This window comes from Balaenoptera borealis, assembly GCF_965194805.1.
Source record: "Balaenoptera borealis genome assembly, chromosome: 4".
Classification (NCBI taxonomy): domain Eukaryota; kingdom Metazoa; phylum Chordata; class Mammalia; order Artiodactyla; family Balaenopteridae; genus Balaenoptera; species Balaenoptera borealis.
Window position 1 is genome coordinate 22,920,177 of NC_138861.1, and position 22,804 is coordinate 22,942,980.

Consider the following 22,804-nt stretch of genomic DNA (forward strand, 5'->3'; position numbering starts at 1 on the left):
ATTTCTCTTTCACTGTCTTTGTTTCATGGGTTTTTTAAAGTAATTTATTTTTATAATCGGGTTTAGCTGCTTTTCACTGCTGTGTTTATGTCGCTTTATACCCACTTGACTCACTTTCAAAGAGGTATCAATCTATAGGTTTTAAGATTCTTAAGAGTCAGATATATTCTTATGCAGTGAATAGGGAGTGTTGAGTCCAGTTCACTGAGCAAGGAGTAGGCCTTGTGTATTACATGTTGGGTTTATGGAACGGTATCTGAGCTAATTTGAAACCCTTGTTTTATGCATCACCCCACCTCACCTTTCCCGTTCAGCAGCCATAGTGTGTTTTCTAAATGTGTGACTCTGTTCTGTTTTGTAATTCAGTTCAAGTGTAGGGATTTTAACATTCCCTCTATAAGTGTTAGATTATGATAAGTGTCTTTTTCTGTGTGACTTATTTCACTTAGAATCGTCGTACGTAAATCCATTCATCATGCTGCTACTAGCATTATAACATTGATTTCATGGCTGAGTGATATTCCATTGTACATACGGACCACCACTTCTTTATCCATTTTTCTCTTTCCTGGGATATTTAAGGTGTAATAAAGTGGAGGTTGTTGTCAACAGAGCAGCCCTAATCTTCGGGGTGCCTCTGTCTTGCTGCTTTTTAGTTTTCCCAATTTATACGCCCATGAATGGAAGTGCCCTATTCTCTCTAAGCTGTGTTTTTTAGATATTTCAGGACACACCGTACACTTCTCCAGAGTGGCTGTTGGCAATTTACATCCCGCCCATCAGCGTAGCAAGGCTCCCATTTCTCCATGGCCTGTCCTGCATTTCTGGTTTTGACACTTTTTTCAGCTTGACCATTTTGACCGATGGGAAACGAGACTTCTTTGTAGCGCTGATTTGCCTTTCCAGGTTGGTTGGTTGGCCAAAAAGGGTGTATGCGTTTTTTCCTGAATATATTCAGGAAAAAACGCATACGCCCTTTTTGGCCAAGGGCAACATTGTCGACGTTTTGCCGCTTTTCATGTGCTTTAAAGGCGATTCGAATGTACCTCCTGAAATCTGTTTCCTGCAATTCTGCCTTGCTTTCAAATCCTCTTCGTTGCCTTTCCTCAATATATTTGGGGATGAGAGTTATCATTTATAACTCTGCAGGTTTGTTAATTGCAGTGCCCCTGAGCTCCGTTTTTCCACTTGCTTTTTTGGGAGCTGGCCGCAAAAGCGCAGGTTTGCTTCAGGCCCTATTCTGGTTCCCGGGGGGCAGGCTGAGCCTGTGGTTAATTCTTCCTCCTGATGGGAAAATAGTGTGACCTGTGCCTGTCCCAACACCTAGAGCTAGTCTCTCATTGGTTCCCCCTCCTTCTGTTCATCCTCAGGACAAATTGCAACCTGTACGGAACAGGAGGTTAAAGGTGCTGCTGATTCTCCAAGGAGGGAGATTGCTAGTAAAGCGGCTGTAATGGCCACCCCGAGCACAAGGAGATGAGAAATGAGGTGCGTTTTAGAAACCTTTCCCGGTCCCACGGTGTACCAACTTCTGGGTTTTTCATGCATGTTTTCGATGTAGGAAGAGGCCCTTGAATCTGGAGCTTTGGGACCCATGGGATGGGTACCACGCAGTATTACTTTAAAGGGTCTGTGTTTGCTCACCCAACCTCACCAAACCTCTCAACCCCAAGAGTGTCCACCCTTATGTCTCATCCAGCTGTGTGTCTACATATGGTCAATTAAGGTTGCATCACAGCCCCTGAACGAATTTTGTAAGAATTTCTCTTTCACTGTCTTTGTTTCATGGGTTTTTAAAAGTAATTTATTTTATAATGGGGTTTAGCTGCTTTTCACTGCTGTGTTTATGTCGCTTTATACCCACTTGACTCACTTTCAGAGAGATATCAATCCATAGGTTTTAAGATTCTTAAGAGTCAAATATATTCTTGTGCGGTGAATAGGGGGTGTTGAGTCCAGTTCACTGAGCAAGGAGTAGGTCTTGTCTATTACATATTGGGTTTATGGAACGGTATCTGAGCTAATTTGAAACCCTTGTTTTATGCATCACCCCACCTCACCTTTCCCGTTCAGCAGCCATAGCGTGTTTTCTAAATGTGTGACTCTGTTCTGTTTTGTAATTCAGTTCAAGTGTAAGGATTTTAACATTCCCTCTATAAGTGTTAGATTATGATAAGTGTGTTTTTCTGTGTGACTTATTTCACTTAGAATCGTCGTACCTAAATCCATTCATCATGCTGCTACTAGCATTATAACATTGATTTCATGGCTGAGTGATATTCCATTGTACGTACGGACCACAACTTCTTTATCCATTTTTCTCTTTCCTGGGATATTTAAGGTGTAATAAAGTGGAGGTTGTTGTCAACAGAGCAGCCCTAATCTTCGGGGTGCCTCTGTCTTGCTGCTTTTTAGTTTTCCCAATTTATACGCCCATGAATGGAAGGGCCCTATTCTCTCTAAGCTGTGTTTTTTAGATATTTCAGGACACACCGTACACTTCTCCAGAGTGGCTGTTGGCAATTTACATCCCGCCCATCAGCGTAGCAAGGCTCCCATTTCTCCATGGCCTGTCCTGCATTTCTGGTTTTGACACTTTTTTCAGCATGACCATTTTGACCGATGGGAAACGAGACATCTTTGTAGCGCTGATTTGCCTTTCCAGGTGGCTTGGTTGGCCAAAAAGGGCGTATGCGTTTTTTCCTGAATATATTCAGGAAAAAACGCATACGCCCTTTTTGGCCAAGGGCAACATTGTCGACGTTTTGCCGCTTTTCATGTGCTTTAAAGGCGATTCGAATGTACCTCCTGAAATCTGTTTCCTGCAATTCTGCCTTGCTTTCAAATCCTCTTCGTTGCCTTCCCTCAATATATTTGGGGATGAGAGTTATCATTTATAACTCTGCAGGTTTGTGAAGTGCAGTGCCCCTGAGCTCCGTTTATCCACTCGCTTTTTTGGGAGCTGGCCGCAAAAGCGCAGGACTGCTTCAGGCCCTATTCTGGTTCCGGGGGGTCAGGCTGAGCCTGTGGTTAATTCTTCCTCCTGATGGGAAACTAGAGTAACCTGTGCCTTTCCCAACACATAGAGCTAGTCTCTCATTGGTTCCCCCTCCTTCTGTTCATCCTCAGGACAAATTGCAACGTGTACGGAACAGGAGGTTAAAGGTGCTGCTGATTCTCCAAGGAGGGAGATTGCTAGTAAAGCGGCTGTAATGGCCACCCCGAGCACAAGGAGATGAGAAATGAGGTGCGTTTTAGAAACCTTTCCCGGTCCCACGGTGTACCAACTTCTGGGTTTCTCATGCATGTTTTCGATGTAGGAAGAGGCCCTTGAAACTGGAGCTTTGGGACCCATGGGATGGGTACCACGCAGTATTACTTTAAAGGGTCTGTGTTTGCTCACCGAACCTCAACAAACCTCTCAGCCCCAAGAGTGTCCACCCTTATGTCTCATCCAGCTGTGTGTCTACATATGGTCAATTCAGGTTGCATCACAGCCCCTGAACGAGTTTTGTAAGAATTTCTCTTTCACTGTCTTTGTTTCATGGGTTTTTAAAAGTAATTTATTTTATAATGGGGTTTAGCTGCTTTTCACTGCTGTGTTTATGTCGCTTTATACCCACTTGACTCACTTTCAGAGAGATATCAAACCATAGGTTTTAAGATTCTTAAGAGTCAGATATATTCTTGTGCGGTGAATAGGGGGTGTTGAGTCCAGTTCACTGAGCAAGGAGTAGGTCTTGTCTATTACATGTTGGGTTTATGGAACGGTATCTGAGCTAATTTGAAACCCTTGTTTTATGCATCACCCCACCTCACCTTTCCCGTTCAGCAGCCATAGTGTGTTTTCTAAATGTGTGACTCTGTTCTGTTTTGTAATTCAGTTCAAGTGTAGGGATTTTAACATTCCCTCTATAAGTGTTAGATTATGATAAGTGTCTTTTTCTGTGTGACTTATTTCACTTAGAATCGTCGTACCTAAATCCATTCATCATGCTGCTACTAGCATTATAACATTGATTTCATGGCTGAGTGATATTCCATTGTACGTACGGACCACGACTTCTTTATCCATTTTTCTCTTTCCTGGGATATTTAAGGTGTAATAAAGTGGAGGTTGTTGTCAACAGAGCAGCCCTAATCTTCGGGGTGCCTCTGTCTTGCTGCTTTTTAGTTTTCCCAATTTATACGCCCATGAATGGAAGGGCCCTATTCTCTCTAAGCTGTGTTTTTTAGATATTTCAGGACACACCGTACACTTCTCCAGAGTGGCTGTTGGCAATTTACATCCCGCCCATCAGCGTAGCAAGGCTCCCATTTCTCCATGGCCTGTCCTGCATTTCTGGTTTTGACACTTTTTTCAGCATGACCATTTTGACCGATGGGAAACGAGACTTCTTTGTAGCGCTGATTTGCCTTTCCAGGTGGCTTGGTTGGCCAAAAAGGGCGTATGCGTTTTTTCCTGAATATATTCAGGAAAAAACGCATACGCACTTTTTGGCCAAGGGCAACATTGTCGACGTTTTGCCGCTTTTCATGTGCTTTAAAGGCGATTCGAATCTACCTCCTGAAATCTGTTTCCTGCAATTCTGCCTTGCTTTCAAATCCTCTTCGTTGCCTTCCCTCAATATATTTGAGGATGAGAGTTATCATTTATAACTCTGCAGGTTTGTGGATTGCAGTGCCCCTGAGCTCCGTTTTTCCACTCGCTTTTTTGGGAGCTGGCCGCAAAAGCGCAGGACTGCTTCAGGCCCTATTCTGGTTCCGGGGGGGCAGGCTGAGCCTGTGGTTAATTCTTCCTCCTGATGGGAAACTAGAGTAACCTGTGCCTTTCTCAACACCTAGAGCTAGTCTCTCATTGGTTCCCCCTCCTTCTGTTCATCCTCAGGACAAATTGCAACCTGTACGGAACAGGAGGTTAAAGGTGCTGCTGATTCTCCAAGGAGGGAGATTGCTAGTAAAGCGGCTGTAATGGCCACCCCGAGCACAAGGAGATGAGAAATGAGGTGCGTTTTAGAAACCTTTCCCGGTCCCACGGTGTACCAACTTCTGGGTTTCTCATGCATGTTTTCGATGTAGGAAGAGGCCCTTGAACCTGGGGCTTTGGGACCCATGGGATGGGTACCACGCAGTATTACTTTAAAGGGTCTGTGTTTGCTCACCGAACCTCAACAAACCTCTCAGCCCCAAGAGTGTCCACCCTTATGTCTCATCCAGCTGTGTGTCTACATATGGTCAATTCAGGTTGCATCACAGCCCCTGAACGAGTTTTGTAAGAATTTCTCTTTCACTGTCTTTGTTTCATGGGTTTTTAAAAGTAATTTATTTTATAATGGGGTTTAGCTGCTTTTCACTGCTGTGTTTATGTCGCTTTACACCCACTTGACTCACTTACAGAGAGATATCAATCCATAGGTTTTAAGATTCTTAAGAGTCAGATATATTCTTGTGCGGTGAATAGGGGGTGTTGAGTCCAGTTCACTGAGCAAGGAGTAGGTCTTGTCTATTACATATTGGGTTTATGGAACGGTATCTGAGCTAATTTGAAACCCTTGCTTTATGCATCACCCCACCTCCCCTTTCCCGTTCAGCAGCCATAGTGTGATTTCTAAATGTGTGACTCTGTTCTGTTTTGTAATTCAGTTCAAGTGTAGCGATTTTTACATTCCCTCTATCAGTGATAGCTTATGATAAGTGTCTTTTTCTGTGTGACTTATTTCACTTAGAATCGTCGTACCTAAATCCACTCATCATGCTGCTACTAGCCTTATGGCATTGATTTCACGGCTGAGTGATATTCCATTGTACATAAGGAGCACAGTTTCTTTATCCATTTTTCTCTTTCCTGGGATATTTAAGGTGTAACGAAGTGGAGGTTCTTGTCAACAGAGCAGCCCTAAACTTTGGGGTGCCTGTGTCTTGCTGATTTTTAGTTTTCCCAATTTATACGCCCATGAGTGGAAGTGCCCTATGCTCTCTAAGCTGTGTTTTTTAGATGTTCCAGGACACACCGGACACTTCTCCAGAGTGGCTGTTGGCAATTTACATCCCGCCCATCAGCGTAGCAAGGCTCCCACTTCTCCATGGCCTGTCCTGCATTTCTGGTTTTGACACTTTTTTCAGCATGGCCTTCTTGACCGATGGGAAGCGAGGCTTCTTTGTAGCGCTGATTTGCCTTTCCAGGTGGCTTGGTTGGCCAAAAAGGGCGTATGCGTTTTTTCCTGAATATATTCAGGAAAAAACGCATACGCCCTTTTTGGCCAAGGGCAACATTGTCGACGTTTTGCCGCTTTTCATGTGCTTTAAAGGCGATTCGAATGTACCTCCTGAAATCTGTTTCCTGCAATTCTGCCTTGCTTTCAAATCCTCTTCGTTGCCTTCCCTCAAGATATTTGTGGACGATAGTTACCATTTATAACTCTGCAGGTTTGTGAATTGCAGTGCCCCTGAGCTCCATTTTTCCACTCGCTTTTTTGGGAGCTGGCCACAAAAGCACAGGATTGCTTCTGGCCCTCTTCTGGTTCCGGGGTCAGGCTGAGCCTGTGGCCAATGCTTCTTCCTGATGGAAAAATAGAGTGACCTGTGCCTGTCCCAACACCTAGAGCTAGTCTCTCATTGGTTCCCCCTCTTCCCGTTCATCCTCAGGACAAATTGCACCCTGTACGGAACAGGAGGTTAAAGGTGCTGATTCTCCAAGGAGGGAGATTGCTAGTAAAGCGGCTGGAATGGCGAACCCGAGCCCAAGGAGATGAGAAATGAGGTGCGGTTTAGAAACCTTTCCCGATCACACGGTGTACCATCTTCTGGGTTTCTCGTGCATGTGTTTGATGTAGGAAGATGCCCTTGAACCTGGAGATTTGGGACCCACGGGATGGGTACCACGCAGTATTACTTGAAAGGGTCTGCGTTTGCTCACCCAACCTCACCAAACCTCTCAGCCCCAAGAGTGTCCACCCTTATGTCTCATCCAGCTGTGGGTCTAGATATGGTCATTCCAGGTCGCATGACAGCCCCTGAACGAATTTTGTAGGAATTTCTCTCTCTTTCACTGTCTTTGGTTCATGGGTTTTTAAAAGTAATTTATTTTCATAATGGGGTTTAGCTGCTTTTCACTGCTGTGTTTATGCCGCTTTACACCCACTTGACTCACTTACACAGAGATATCAATACATAGGTTTTAGGATTCTTACTAGTCAGATATATTCTTGTGCGGTGAATAGGGGGTGTTGAGTCCAGTTCACTGAGCAAGGAGTAGGTCTTGTCTATTACATATTGGGTTTATGGAACGGTATCTGAGCTAATTTGAAACCCTTGTTTTATGCATCACCCCACCTCACCCTTCCCGTTCAGCAGCCATAGCGTGTTTTCTAAATGTGTGACTCTGTTCTGTTTTGTAATTCAGTTCAAGTGTAAGGATTTTAACATTCCCTCTATAAGTGTTAGATTATGATAAGTGTGTTTTTCTGTGTGACTTATTTCACTTAGAATCGTCGTACCTAAATCCATTCATCATGCTGCTACTAGCATTATAACATTGATTTCATGGCTGAGTGATATTCCATTGTACATACGGACCACAACTTCTTTATCCATTTTTCTCTTTCCTGGGATATTTAAGGTGTAGTAAAGTGGAGGTTGTTGTCAACAGAGCAGCCCTAATCTTCGGGGTGCCTCTGTCTTGCTGCTTTTTAGTTTTCCCAATTTATACGCCCATGAATGGAAGGGCCCTATTCTCTCTAAGCTGTGTTTTTTAGATATTTCAGGACACACCGTACACTTCTCCAGAGTGGCTGTTGCCAATTTACATCCCGCCCATCAGCGTAGCAAGGCTCCCATTTCTCCATGGCCTGTCCTGCATTTCTGGTTTTGACACTTTTTTCAGCATGACCATTTTGACCGATGGGAAACGAGACTTCTTTGTAGCGCTGATTTGCCTTTCCAGGTGGCTTGGTTGGCCAAAAAGGGCGTATGCGTTTTTTCCTGAATATATTCAGGAAAAAACGCATACGCCCTTTTTGGCCAAGGGCAACATTGTCGACGTTTTGCCGCTTTTCATGTGCTTTAAAGGCGATTCGAATGTACCTCCTGAAATCTGTTTCCTGCAATTTTGCCTTGCTTTCAAATCCTCTTCGTTGCCTTCCCTCAATATATTTGGGGATGAGAGTTATCATTTATAACTCTGCAGGTTTGTGAATTGCAGTGCCCCTGAGCTCCGTTTTTCCACTCGCTTTTTGGGAGCTGGCCGCAAAAGCGCAGGATTGCTTCAGGTCCTATTCTGGTTCCGGGGGGGGGGGCAGGCTGAGCCTGTGGTTAATTCTTCCTCCTGATGGGAAACTAGAGTGACCTGTGCCTTTCCCAACACCTAGAGCTAGTCTCTCATTGGTTCCCCCTCCTTCTGTTCATCCTCAGGACAAATTGCAACCTGTACGGAACAGGAGGTTAAAGGTGCTGCTGATTCTCCAAGGAGGGAGATTGCTAGTAAAGCGTCTGTAATGGCCACCCCGAGCACAAGGAGATGAGAAATGAGGTGCGTTTTAGAAACCTTTCCCGGTCCCACGGTGTACCAACTTCTGGGTTTCTCATGCATGTTTTCGATGTAGGTAGAGGCCCTTGAATCTGGAGCTTTGGGACCCATGGGATGGGTACCACGCAGTATTACTTTAAAGGGTCTGTGTTTGCTCACCCAACCTCACCAAACCTCTCAACCCCAAGAGTGTCCACCCTTATGTCTCATCCAGCTGTGTGTCTACATATGGTCAATTAAGGTTGCATCACAGCCCCTGAACGAATTTTGTAAGAATTTCTCTTTCACTGTCTTTGTTTCATGGGTTTTTTAAAGTAATTTATTTTTATAATCGGGTTTAGCTGCTTTTCACTGCTGTGTTTATGTCGCTTTATACCCACTTGACTCACTTTCAAAGAGGTATCAATCTATAGGTTTTAAGATTCTTAAGAGTCAGATATATTCTTATGCAGTGAATAGGGAGTGTTGAGTCCAGTTCACTGAGCAAGGAGTAGGCCTTGTGTATTACATGTTGGGTTTATGGAACGGTATCTGAGCTAATTTGAAACCCTTGTTTTATGCATCACCCCACCTCACCTTTCCCGTTCAGCAGCCATAGTGTGTTTTCTAAATGTGTGACTCTGTTCTGTTTTGTAATTCAGTTCAAGTGTAGGGATTTTAACATTCCCTCTATAAGTGTTAGATTATGATAAGTGTCTTTTTCTGTGTGACTTATTTCACTTAGAATCGTCGTACGTAAATCCATTCATCATGCTGCTACTAGCATTATAACATTGATTTCATGGCTGAGTGATATTCCATTGTACATACGGACCACCACTTCTTTATCCATTTTTCTCTTTCCTGGGATATTTAAGGTGTAATAAAGTGGAGGTTGTTGTCAACAGAGCAGCCCTAATCTTCGGGGTGCCTCTGTCTTGCTGCTTTTTAGTTTTCCCAATTTATACGCCCATGAATGGAAGTGCCCTATTCTCTCTAAGCTGTGTTTTTTAGATATTTCAGGACACACCGTACACTTCTCCAGAGTGGCTGTTGGCAATTTACATCCCGCCCATCAGCGTAGCAAGGCTCCCATTTCTCCATGGCCTGTCCTGCATTTCTGGTTTTGACACTTTTTTCAGCTTGACCATTTTGACCGATGGGAAACGAGACTTCTTTGTAGCGCTGATTTGCCTTTCCAGGTTGGTTGGTTGGCCAAAAAGGGTGTATGCGTTTTTTCCTGAATATATTCAGGAAAAAACGCATACGCCCTTTTTGGCCAAGGGCAACATTGTCGACGTTTTGCCGCTTTTCATGTGCTTTAAAGGCGATTCGAATGTACCTCCTGAAATCTGTTTCCTGCAATTCTGCCTTGCTTTCAAATCCTCTTCGTTGCCTTTCCTCAATATATTTGGGGATGAGAGTTATCATTTATAACTCTGCAGGTTTGTTAATTGCAGTGCCCCTGAGCTCCGTTTTTCCACTTGCTTTTTTGGGAGCTGGCCGCAAAAGCGCAGGTTTGCTTCAGGCCCTATTCTGGTTCCCGGGGGGCAGGCTGAGCCTGTGGTTAATTCTTCCTCCTGATGGGAAAATAGTGTGACCTGTGCCTGTCCCAACACCTAGAGCTAGTCTCTCATTGGTTCCCCCTCCTTCTGTTCATCCTCAGGACAAATTGCAACCTGTACGGAACAGGAGGTTAAAGGTGCTGCTGATTCTCCAAGGAGGGAGATTGCTAGTAAAGCGGCTGTAATGGCCACCCCGAGCACAAGGAGATGAGAAATGAGGTGCGTTTTAGAAACCTTTCCCGGTCCCACGGTGTACCAACTTCTGGGTTTCTCATGCATGTTTTCGATGTAGGAAGAGGCCCTTGAACCTGGAGATTTGGGACCCATGGGATGGGTACCACGCAGTATTACTTTAAAGGGTCTGTGTTTGCTCACCGAACCTTACCAAACCTCTCAGCCCCAAGAGTGTCCACCCTTATGTCTCATCCAGCTGTGTGTCTACATATGGTCAATTCAGGTTGCATCACAGCCCCTGAACGAGTTTTGTAAGAATTTCTCTTTCACTGTCTTTGTTTCATGGGTTTTTAAAAGTAATTTATTTTATAATGGCGTTTAGCTGCTTTTCACTGCTGTGTTTATGTCGCTTTATACCCACTTGACTCACTTTCAGAGAGATATCAATCCATAGGTTTTAAGATTCTTAAGAGTCAGATATATTCTTGTGCGGTGAATAGGGGGTGTTGAGTCCAGTTCACTGAGCAAGGAGTAGGTCTTGTCTATTACATATTGGGTTTATGGAACGGTATCTGAGCTAATTTGAAACCCTTGTTTTATGCATCACCCCACCTCACCCTTCCCGTTCAGCAGCCATAGCGTGTTTTCTAAATGTGTGACTCTGTTCTGTTTTGTAATTCAGTTCAAGTGTAAGGATTTTAACATTCCCTCTATAAGTGTTAGATTATGATAAGTGTGTTTTTCTGTGTGACTTATTTCACTTAGAATCGTCGTACCTAAATCCATTCATCATGCTGCTACTAGCATTATAACATTGATTTCATGGCTGAGTGATATTCCATTGTACATACGGACCACAACTTCTTTATCCATTTTTCTCTTTCCTGGGATATTTAAGGTGTAGTAAAGTGGAGGTTGTTGTCAACAGAGCAGCCCTAATCTTCGGGGTGCCTCTGTCTTGCTGCTTTTTAGTTTTCCCAATTTATACGCCCATGAATGGAAGGGCCCTATTCTCTCTAAGCTGTGTTTTTTAGATATTTCAGGACACACCGTACACTTCTCCAGAGTGGCTGTTGGCAATTTACATCCCGCCCATCAGCGTAGCAAGGCTCCCATTTCTCCATGGCCTGTCCTGCATTTCTGGTTTTGACACTTTTTTCAGCATGACCATTTTGACCGATGGGAAACGAGACTTCTTTGTAGCGCTGATTTGCCTTTCCAGGTGGCTTGGTTGGCCAAAAAGGGCGTATGCGTTTTTTCCTGAATATATTCAGGAAAAAACGCATACGCCCTTTTTGGCCAAGGGCAACATTGTCGACGTTTTGCCGCTTTTCATGTGCTTTAAAGGCGATTCGAATGTACCTCCTAAAATCTGTTTCCTGCAATTCTGCCTTGCTTTCAAATCCTCTTCGTTGCCTTCCCTCAATATATTTGGGGATGAGAGTTATCATTTATAACTCTGCAGGTTTGTGAATTGCAGTGCCCCTGAGCTCCGTTTTTCCACTCGCTTTTTTGGGAGCTGGCCGCAAAAGCGTAGGATTGCTTCAGGCCCTATTCTGGTTCCGGGGGGGGGGGGCAGGCTGAGCCTGTGGTTAATTCTTCCTCCTGATGGGAAACTAGAGTGACCTGTGCCTTTCCCAACACCTAGAGCTAGTCTCTCATTGGTTCCCCCTCCTTCTGTTCATCCTCAGGACAAATTGCAACCTGTACGGAACAGGAGGTTAAAGGTGCTGCTGATTCTCCAAGGAGGGAGATTGCTAGTAAAGCGGCTGTAATGGCCACCCCGAGCACAAGGAGATGAGAAATGAGGTGCGTTTTAGAAACCTTTCCCGGTCCCACGGTGTACCAACTTCTGGGTTTCTCATGCATGTTTTCGATGTAGGAAGAGGCCCTTGAATCTGGAGCTTTGGGACCCATGGGATGGGTACCACGCAGTATTACTTTAAAGGGTCTGTGTTTGCTCACCCAACCTCACCAAACCTCTCAACCCCAAGAGTGTCCACCCTTATGTCTCATCCAGCTGTGTGTCTACATATGGTCAATTAAGGTTGCATCACAGCCCCTGAACGAATTTTGTAAGAATTTCTCTTTCACTGTCTTTGTTTCATGGGTTTTTAAAAGTAATTTATTTTATAATGGGGTTTAGCTGCTTTTCACTGCTGTGTTTATGTCGCTTTATACCCACTTGACTCACTTTCAAAGAGGTATCAATCTATAGGTTTTAAGATTCTTAAGAGTCAGATATATTCTTATGCAGTGAATAGGGAGTGTTGAGTCCAGTTCACTGAGCAAGGAGTAGGCCTTGTCTATTACATGTTGGGTTTATGGAACGGTATCTGAGCTAATTTGAAACCCTTGTTTTATGCATCACCCCACCTCACCTTTCCCGTTCAGCAGCCATAGTGTGTTTTCTAAATGTGTGACTCTGTTCTGTTTTGTAATTCAGTTCAAGTGTAGGGATTTTAACACTCCCTCTATAAGTGTTAGATTATGATAAGTGTCTTTTTCTGTGTGACTTATTTCACTTAGAATCGTCGTACGTAAATCCATTCATCATGCTGCTACTAGCATTATAACATTGATTTCATGGCTGAGTGATATTCCATTGTACATACGGACCACAACTTCTTTATCCATTTTTCTCTTTCCTGGGATATTTAAGGTGTAATAAAGTGGAGGTTGTTGTCAACAGAGCAGCCCTAATCTTCGGGGTGCCTCTGTCTTGCTGCTTTTTAGTTTTCCCAATTTATACGCCCATGAATGGAAGTGCCCTATTCTCTCTAAGCTGTGTTTTTTAGATATTTCAGGACACACCGTACACTTCTCCAGAGTGGCTGTTGGCAATTTACATCCCGCCCATCAGCGTAGCAAGGCTCCCATTTCTCCATGGCCTGTCCTGCATTTCTGGTTTTGACACTTTTTTCAGCTTGACCATTTTGACCGATGGGAAACGAGACTTCTTTGTAGCGCTGATTTGCCTTTCCAGGTTGGTTGGTTGGCCAAAAAGGGCGTATGCGTTTTTTCCTGAATATATTCAGGAAAAAACGCATACGCCCTTTTTGGCCAAGGGCAACATTGTCGACATTTTGCCGCTTTTCATGTGCTTTAAAGGCGATTCGAATGTACCTCCTGAAATCTGTTTCCTGCAATTCTGCCTTGCTTTCAAATCCTCTTCGTTGCCTTTCCTCAATATATTTGGGGATGAGAGTTATCATTTATAACTCTGCAGGTTTGTTAATTGCAGTGCCCCTGAGCTCCGTTTTTCCACTTGCTTTTTTGGGAGCTGGCCGCAAAAGCGCAGGTTTGCTTCAGGCCCTATTCTGGTTCCCGGGGGGCAGGCTGAGCCTGTGGTTAATTCTTCCTCCTGATGGGAAACTAGAGTAACCTGTGCCTTTCTCAACACCTAGAGCTAGTCTCTCATTGGTTCCCCCTCCTTCTGTTCATCCTCAGGACAAATTGCAACCTGTACGGAACAGGAGGTTAAAGGTGCTGCTGATTCTCCAAGGAGGGAGATTGCTAGTAAAGCGGCTGTAATGGCCACCCCGAGCACAAGGAGATGAGAAATGAGGTGCGTTTTAGAAACCTTTCCCGGTCCCACGGTGTACCAACTTCTGGGTTTTTCATGCATGTTTTCGATGTAGGAAGAGGCCCTTGAATCTGGAGCTTTGGGACCCATGGGATGGGTACCACGCAGTATTACTTTAAAGGGTCTGTGTTTGCTCACCCAACCTCACCAAACCTCTCAACCCCAAGAGTGTCCACCCTTATGTCTCATCCAGCTGTGTGTCTACATATGGTCAATTCAGGTTGCATCACAGCCCCTGAACGAGTTTTGTAAGAATTTCTCTTTCACTGTCTTTGTTTCATGGGTTTTTAAAAGTAATTTATTTTATAATGGGGTTTAGCTGCTTTTCACTGCTGTGTTTATGTCGCTTTATACCCACTTGACTCACTTTCAGAGAGATATCAAACCATAGGTTTTAAGATTCTTAAGAGTCAGATATATTCTTGTGCGGTGAATAGGGGGTGTTGAGTCCAGTTCACTGAGCAAGGAGTAGGTCTTGTCTATTACATGTTGGGTTTATGGAACGGTATCTGAGCTAATTTGAAACCCTTGTTTTATGCATCACCCCACCTCACCTTTCCCGTTCAGCAGCCATAGTGTGTTTTCTAAATGTGTGACTCTGTTCTGTTTTGTAATTCAGTTCAAGTGTAGGGATTTTAACATTCCCTCTATAAGTGTTAGATTATGATAAGTGTCTTTTTCTGTGTGACTTATTTCACTTAGAATCGTCGTACCTAAATCCATTCATCATGCTGCTACTAGCATTATAACATTGATTTCATGGCTGAGTGATATTCCATTGTACGTACGGACCACGACTTCTTTATCCATTTTTCTCTTTCCTGGGATATTTAAGGTGTAATAAAGTGGAGGTTGTTGTCAACAGAGCAGCCCTAATCTTCGGGGTGCCTCTGTCTTGCTGCTTTTTAGTTTTCCCAATTTATACGCCCATGAATGGAAGGGCCCTATTCTCTCTAAGCTGTGTTTTTTAGATATTTCAGGACACACCGTACACTTCTCCAGAGTGGCTGTTGGCAATTTACATCCCGCCCATCAGCGTAGCAAGGCTCCCATTTCTCCATGGCCTGTCCTGCATTTCTGGTTTTGACACTTTTTTCAGCATGACCATTTTGACCGATGGGAAACGAGACTTCTTTGTAGCGCTGATTTGCCTTTCCAGGTGGCTTGGTTGGCCAAAAAGGGCGTATGCGTTTTTTCCTGAATATATTCAGGAAAAAACGCATACGCACTTTTTGGCCAAGGGCAACATTGTCGACGTTTTGCCGCTTTTCATGTGCTTTAAAGGCGATTCGAATCTACCTCCTGAAATCTGTTTCCTGCAATTCTGCCTTGCTTTCAAATCCTCTTCGTTGCCTTCCCTCAATATATTTGGGGATGAGAGTTATCATTTATAACTCTGCAGGTTTGTGGATTGCAGTGCCCCTGAGCTCCGTTTTTCCACTCGCTTTTTTGGGAGCTGGCCGCAAAAGCGCAGGACTGCTTCAGGCCCTATTCTGGTTCCGGGGGGGCAGGCTGAGCCTGTGGTTAATTCTTCCTCCTGATGGGAAACTAGAGTAACCTGTGCCTTTCTCAACACCTAGAGCTAGTCTCTCATTGGTTCCCCCTCCTTCTGTTCATCCTCAGGACAAATTGCAACGTGTACGGAACAGGAGGTTAAAGGTGCTGCTGATTCTCCAAGGAGGGAGATTGCTAGTAAAGCGGCTGTAATGGCCACCCCGAGCACAAGGAGATGAGAAATGAGGTGCGTTTTAGAAACCTTTCCCGGTCCCACGGTGTACCAACTTCTGGGTTTCTCATGCATGTTTTCGATGTAGGAAGAGGCCCTTGAACCTGGGGCTTTGGGACCCATGGGATGGGTACCACGCAGTATTACTTTAAAGGGTCTGTGTTTGCTCACCGAACCTCAACAAACCTCTCAGCCCCAAGAGTGTCCACCCTTATGTCTCATCCAGCTGTGTGTCTACATATGGTCAATTCAGGTTGCATCACAGCCCCTGAACGAGTTTTGTAAGAATTTCTCTTTCACTGTCTTTGTTTCATGGGTTTTTAAAAGTAATTTATTTTATAATGGGGTTTAGCTGCTTTTCACTGCTGTGTTTATGTCGCTTTACACCCACTTGACTCACTTACAGAGAGATATCAATCCATAGGTTTTAAGATTCTTAAGAGTCAGATATATTCTTGTGCGGTGAATAGGGGGTGTTGAGTCCAGTTCACTGAGCAAGGAGTAGGTCTTGTCTATTACATATTGGGTTTATGGAACGGTATCTGAGCTAATTTGAAACCCTTGCTTTATGCATCACCCCACCTCCCCTTTCCCGTTCAGCAGCCATAGTGTGATTTCTAAATGTGTGACTCTGTTCTGTTTTGTAATTCAGTTCAAGTGTAGCGATTTTTACATTCCCTCTATCAGTGATAGCTTATGATAAGTGTCTTTTTCTGTGTGACTTATTTCACTTAGAATCGTCGTACCTAAATCCACTCATCATGCTGCTACTAGCCTTATGGCATTGATTTCACGGCTGAGTGATATTCCATTGTACATAAGGAGCACAGTTTCTTTATCCATTTTTCTCTTTCCTGGGATATTTAAGGTGTAACGAAGTGGAGGTTCTTGTCAACAGAGCAGCCCTAAACTTTGGGGTGCCTGTGTCTTGCTGATTTTTAGTTTTCCCAATTTATACGCCCATGAGTGGAAGTGCCCTATGCTCTCTAAGCTGTGTTTTTTAGATGTTCCAGGACACACCGGACACTTCTCCAGAGTGGCTGTTGGCAATTTACATCCCGCCCATCAGCGTAGCAAGGCTCCCACTTCTCCATGGCCTGTCCTGCATTTCTGGTTTTGACACTTTTTTCAGCATGGCCTTCTTGACCGATGGGAAGCGAGGCTTCTTTGTAGCGCTGATTTGCCTTTCCAGGTGGCTTGGTTGGCCAAAAAGGGCGTATGCGTTTTTTCCTGAATATATTCAGGAAAAAACGCATACGCCCTTTTTGGCCAAGGGCAACATTGTCGACGTTTTGCCGCTTTTCATGTGCTTTAAAGGCGATTCGAATGTACCTCCTGAAATCTGTTTCCTGCAATTCTGCCTTGCTTTCAAATCCTCTTCGTTGCCTTCCCTCAAGATATTTGTGGACGATAGTTACCATTTATAACTCTGCAGGTTTGTGAATTGCAGTGCCCCTGAGCTCCATTTTTCCACTCGCTTTTTTGGGAGCTGGCCACAAAAGCACAGGATTGCTTCTGGCCCTCTTCTGGTTCCGGGGTCAGGCTGAGCCTGTGGCCAATGCTTCTTCCTGATGGAAAAATAGAGTGACCTGTGCCTGTCCCAACACCTAGAGCTAGTCTCTCATTGGTTCCCCCTCTTCCCGTTCATCCTCAGGACAAATTGCACCCTGTACGGAACAGGAGGTTAAAGGTGCTGATTCTCCAAGGAGGGAGATTGCTAGTAAAGCGGCTGGAATGGCGAACCCGAGCCCAAGGAGATGAGAAATGAGGTGCGGTTTAGAAACCTTTCCCGATCACACGGTGTACCATCTTCTGGGTTTCTCGTGCATGTGTTTGATGTAGGAAGATGCCCTTGAACCTGGAGATTTGGGACCCACGGGATGGGTACCACGCAGTATTACTTGAAAGGGTCTGCGTTTGCTCACCCAACCTCACCAAACCTCTCAGCCCCAAGAGTGTCCACCCTTATGTCTCATCCAGCTGTGGGTCTAGATATGGTCATTCCAGGTCGCATCACAGCCCCTGAACGAATTTTGTAGGAATTTCTCTCTCTTTCACTGTCTTTGGTTCATGGGTTTTTAAAAGTAATTTATTTTCATAATGGGGTTTATCTGCTTTTCACTGCTGTGTTTATGCCGCTTTACACCCACTAGACTCACTTACACAGAGATATCAATACATAGGTTTTAGGATTCTTACTAGTCAGATATATTCTTGTGCGGTGAATAGGGGGTGTTGAGTCCAGTTCACTGAGCAAGGAGTAGGTCTTGTCTATTACATATTGGGTTTATGGAACGGTATCTGAGCTAATTTGAAACCCTTGTTTTATGCATCACCCCACCTCCCCTTTCCCGTTCAGCAGCCATAGTGTGATTTCTAAATGTGTGACTCTGTTCTGTTTTGTAATTCAGTTCAAGTGTAGCGATTTTTACATTCCCTCTATCAGTGATAGCTTATGATAAGTGTCTTTTTCTGTGTGACTTATTTCACTTAGAATCGTCGTACCTAAATCCACTCATCATGCTGCTACTAGCCTTATGGCATTGATTTCACGGCTGAGTGATATTCCATTGTACATAAGGAGCACAGTTTCTTTATCCATTTTTCTCTTTCCTGGGATATTTAAGGTGTAACGAAGTGGAGGTTCTTGTCAACAGAGCAGCCCTAAACTTTGGGGTGCCTGTGTCTTGCTGATTTTTAGTTTTCCCAATTTATACGCCCATGAGTGGAAGTGCCCTATGCTCTCTAAGCTGTGTTTTTTAGATGTTCCAGGACACACCGGACACTTCTCCAGAGTGGCTGTTGGCAATTTACATCCCGCCCATCAGCGTAGCAAGGCTCCCACTTCTCCATGGCCTGTCCTGCATTTCTGGTTTTGACACTTTTTTCAGCATGGCCCTCTTGACCGATGGGAAGCGAGGCTTCTTTGTAGCGCTGATTTGCCTTTCCAGGTGGCTTGGTTGGCCAAAAAGGGCGTATGCGTTTTTTCCTGAATATATTCAGGAAAAAACGCATACGCCCTTTTTGGCCAAGGGCAACATTGTCGACGTTTTGCCGCTTTTCATGTGCTTTAAAGGCGATTCGAATGTACCTCCTGAAATCTGTTTCCTGCAATTCTGCCTTGCTTTCAAATCCTCTTCGTTGCCTTCCCTCAAGATATTTGTGGACGATAGTTACCATTTATAACTCTGCAGGTTTGTGAATTGCAGTGCCCCTGAGCTCCATTTTTCCACTCGCTTTTTTGGGAGCTGGCCACAAAAGCACAGGATTGCTTCTGGCCCTGTTCTGGTTCCGGGGGGCAGGCTGAGCCTGTGGCTAATGCTTCTTCCTGATGGGAAAATAGAGTGACCTGTGCCTGTCCCAACACCTAGAGCTAGTCTCTCATTGGTTCCCCCTCTTCCCGTTCATCCTCAGGACAAATTGCAACCTGTACGGAACAGGAGATTAAAGGTGCTGATTCTCCAAGGAGGGAGATTGCTAGTAAAGTGGCTGGAATGGCGAACCCGAGCGCAAGGAGATTAGAAATGAGGTGCGTTTTAGAAACCTTTCCCGATCACACGGTGTACCATCTTCTGGCTTTCTCGTGCATGTTTTTGATGTAGGAAGATGCCCTTGAACCTGGAGATTTGGGACCCACGAGATGGGTACCACGCAGTATTACTTGAAAGGGTCTGCGTTTGCTCACCCAAACCTCACCAAACCTCTCAGCCCCAAGAGTGTCCACCCTTATGTCTCATCCAGCTGTGGGTCTAGATATGGTCATTCCAGGTTGCATCACAGCCCCTGAACGAATTTTGTAGGAATTTCTCTCTCTTTCACTGTCTTTGGTTCATGGGTTTTTAAAAGTAATTTATTTTTATAATGGGGTTTAGCTGCTTTTCACTGCCTTGTTTATGCCGCTTTATACCCACTTGACTCACTTACACAGAGATACAAATACATAGGTTTTAGGATTCTTACTAGTCAGATATATTCTTGTGCGGTGAATAGGGGGTGTTGAGTCCAGTTCACTGAGCAAGGAGTAGGTCTTGTCTATTACATATTGGGTTTATGGAACGGTATCTGAGCTAATTTGAAACCCTTCTTTTATGCGTCACCCCACCTCCCCTTTCCCGTTCAGCAGCCATAGTGTGATTTCTAAATGTGTGACTCTGTTCTGTTTTGTAATTCAGTTCAAGTGTAGCGATTTTTACATTCCCTGTATAAGTGATATCTTATGATAAGTGTCTTTTTCTGTGTGACTTATTTCACTTAGAATCGTCGTACCTAAATCCACTCATCATGCTGCTACTAGCCTTATGGCATTGATTTCACGGCCGAGTGATATTCCATTGTACATAAGGAGCACAGTTTCTTTATCCATTTTTCTCTTTCCTGGGATATATAAGGTGTAACAAAGTGGAGGTTCTTGCCAACAGAGCAGCCCTAAACTTTTGGGTGCCTGTGTCTTGCTGATTTTTACTTTTCCCAATTTATACGCCCATGAGTGGAAGTGCCCTATCCTCTCTAAGCTGTGTTTTTTAGATATTCCAGGACACACCGTACACTTCTCCAGAGTGGCTGTTGGTAATTTACATCCCGCACATCAGCGTAGCAAGGCTCCCACTTCTCCATGGCTTGTCCTGCATTTCTGGTTTTGACAGTCTTTTCAGCATGGCCCTCTTGACCGATGGGAAGCGAGGCTTCTTTGTAGCGCTGATTTGCCCGTCCAGGTTGCTTGGTTGGCCAAAAAGGGCGTATGCGTTTTTTCCTGAATATATTCAGGAAAAAACGCATACGCCCTTTTTGGCCAAGGGCAACATTGTCGACGTTTTGCCGCTTTTCATGTGCTTTAAAGGTGATTCGAATCTACCTCCTGAAGTCTGTTTCCTGCAATTCTGCCTTGCTTTCAAATCCTCTTCGTTGCCTTCCCTCAATATATTTGTGGACGAGAGTTATCATTTATAACTCTGCAGGTTTGTGAATTGCAGTGCCCCTGAGCTCCATTTTTCAACTCGCTTTTTTGGGAGCTGGCCGCAAAAGCACAGGATTGCTTCTGGCCCTATTCTCGTTCCGGGGGGCAGGCTGAGCCTGTGGCTAATGCTTCTTCCTGATGGGAAAATAGAGTGACCTGTGCCTGTCCCAACACCTAGAGCTAGTCTCTCATTGTTTCCCCCTCTTCCCGTTCATCCTCAGGACAAATTGCAACCTGTACAGAACAGGAGGTTAAAGGTGCTGATTCTCCAAGGAGGGAGATTGCTAGTAAAGCGGCTGAAATGGCGTACCCGAGACCAAGGAGATGAGAAATGAGGTGCGTTTTAGAAATCTTTCCCGATCACACGGTGTATCATCTTCTGGGTTTCTCGTGCATTTTTTCGATGTAGGAAGATGCCCTTGAACCTGGAGATTTGGGACCCACGAGATGGGTACCACGCAGTATTACTTGAAAGGGTCTGCGTTTGCTCACCCAACCTCACCAAACCTCTCAGCCCCAAGAGTGTCCACCCTTATGTCTCATCCAGCTGTGGGTCTAGATATGGTCATTCCAGGTTGCATCACAGCCCCTGAACGAATTTTGTAGGAATTTCTCTCTCTTTCACTGTCTTTGGTTCATGGGTTTTTAAAAGTAATTTATTTTTCTAATGGGGTTTAGCTGCTTTTCACTGCTGTGTTTATGCCGCTTTATACCCACTTGACTCACTTACACAGAGATACCAATACATAGGTTTTAGGATTCTTACTAGTCAGATATATTCTTGTGCGGTGAATAGGGGGTGTTGAGTCCAGTTCACTGAGCAAGGAGTAGGTCTTGTCTATTACATATTGGGTTTATGGAACGGTATCTGAGCTAATTTGAAACCCTTGTTTTATGCATCACCCCACCTCCCCTTTCCCGTTCAGCAGCCATAGTGTGATTTCTAAATGTGTGACTCTGTTCTGTTTTGTAATTCAGTTCAAGTGTAGCGATTTTTACCTTCCCTGTATAAGTGATATCTTATGATAAGTGTCTTTTTCTGTGTGACTTATTTCACTTAGAATCGTCGTACCTAAATCCACTCATCATGCTGCTACTAGCCTTATGGCATTGATTTCACGGCTGAGTGATATTCCATTGTACATAAGGAGCACAGTTTCTTTATCCATTTTTCTCTTTCCTGGGATATTTAAGGTGTAACGAAGTGGAGGTTCTTGCCAACAGAGCAGCCCTAAACTTTGGGGTGCCTGTGTCTTGCTGATTTTTAGTTTTCCCAATTTATACGCCCATGAGTGGAAGTGCCCTATGCTCTCTAAGCTGTGTTTTTTAGATGTTCCAGGATACACCGTACGCTTCTCCAGAGTGGCTGTTGGCAATTTACATCCCGCCCGTCAGCGTAGCAAGGCTCCCACTTCTCCATGGCTTGTCCTGCATTTCTGGTTTTGACACTCTTTTCAGCATGGCCCTCTTGACCGATGGGAAGCGAGGCTTCTTTGTAGCGCTGATTTGCCTTTCCAGGTTGCTTGTTTGGCCAAAAAGGGCGTATGCGTTTTTTCCTGAATATATTCAGGAAAAAACGCATACGCCCTTTTGGCCAAGGGCAACATTGTCGACGTTTTGCCGCTTTTCATGTGCTTTAAAGGTGATTCGAATCTACCTCCTGAAGTCTGTTTCCTGCAATTCTGCCTTGCTTTCAAATCCTCTTCGTTGCCTTCCCTCAATATATTTGTGGACGAGAGTTATCATTTATAACTCTGCAGGTTTGTGAATTGCAGTGCCCCTGAGCTCCATTTTTCCACTCGCTTTTTTGGGAGCTGGCCACAAAAGCACAGGATTGCTTCTGGCCCTGTTCTGGTTCCGGGGGGCAGGCTGAGCCTGTGGCTAATGCTTCTTCCTGATGGGAAAATAGAGTGACCTGTGCCTGTCCCAACACCTAGAGCTAGTCTCTCATTGGTTCCCCCTCTTCCCGTTCATCCTCAGGACAAATTGCAACCTGTACGGAACAGGAGATTAAAGGTGCTGATTCTCCAAGGAGGGAGATTGCTAGTAAAGCGGCTGGAATGGCGAACCCGAGCGCAAGGAGATTAGAAATGAGGTGCGTTTTAGAAACCTTTCCCGATCACACGGTGTACCATCTTCTGGCTTTCTCGTGCATGTTTTTGATGTAGGAAGATGCCCTTGAACCTGGAGATTTGGGACCCACGAGATGGGTACCACGCAGTATTACTTGAAAGGGTCTGCGTTTGCTCACCCAAACCTCACCAAACCTCTCAGCCCCAAGAGTGTCCACCCTTAT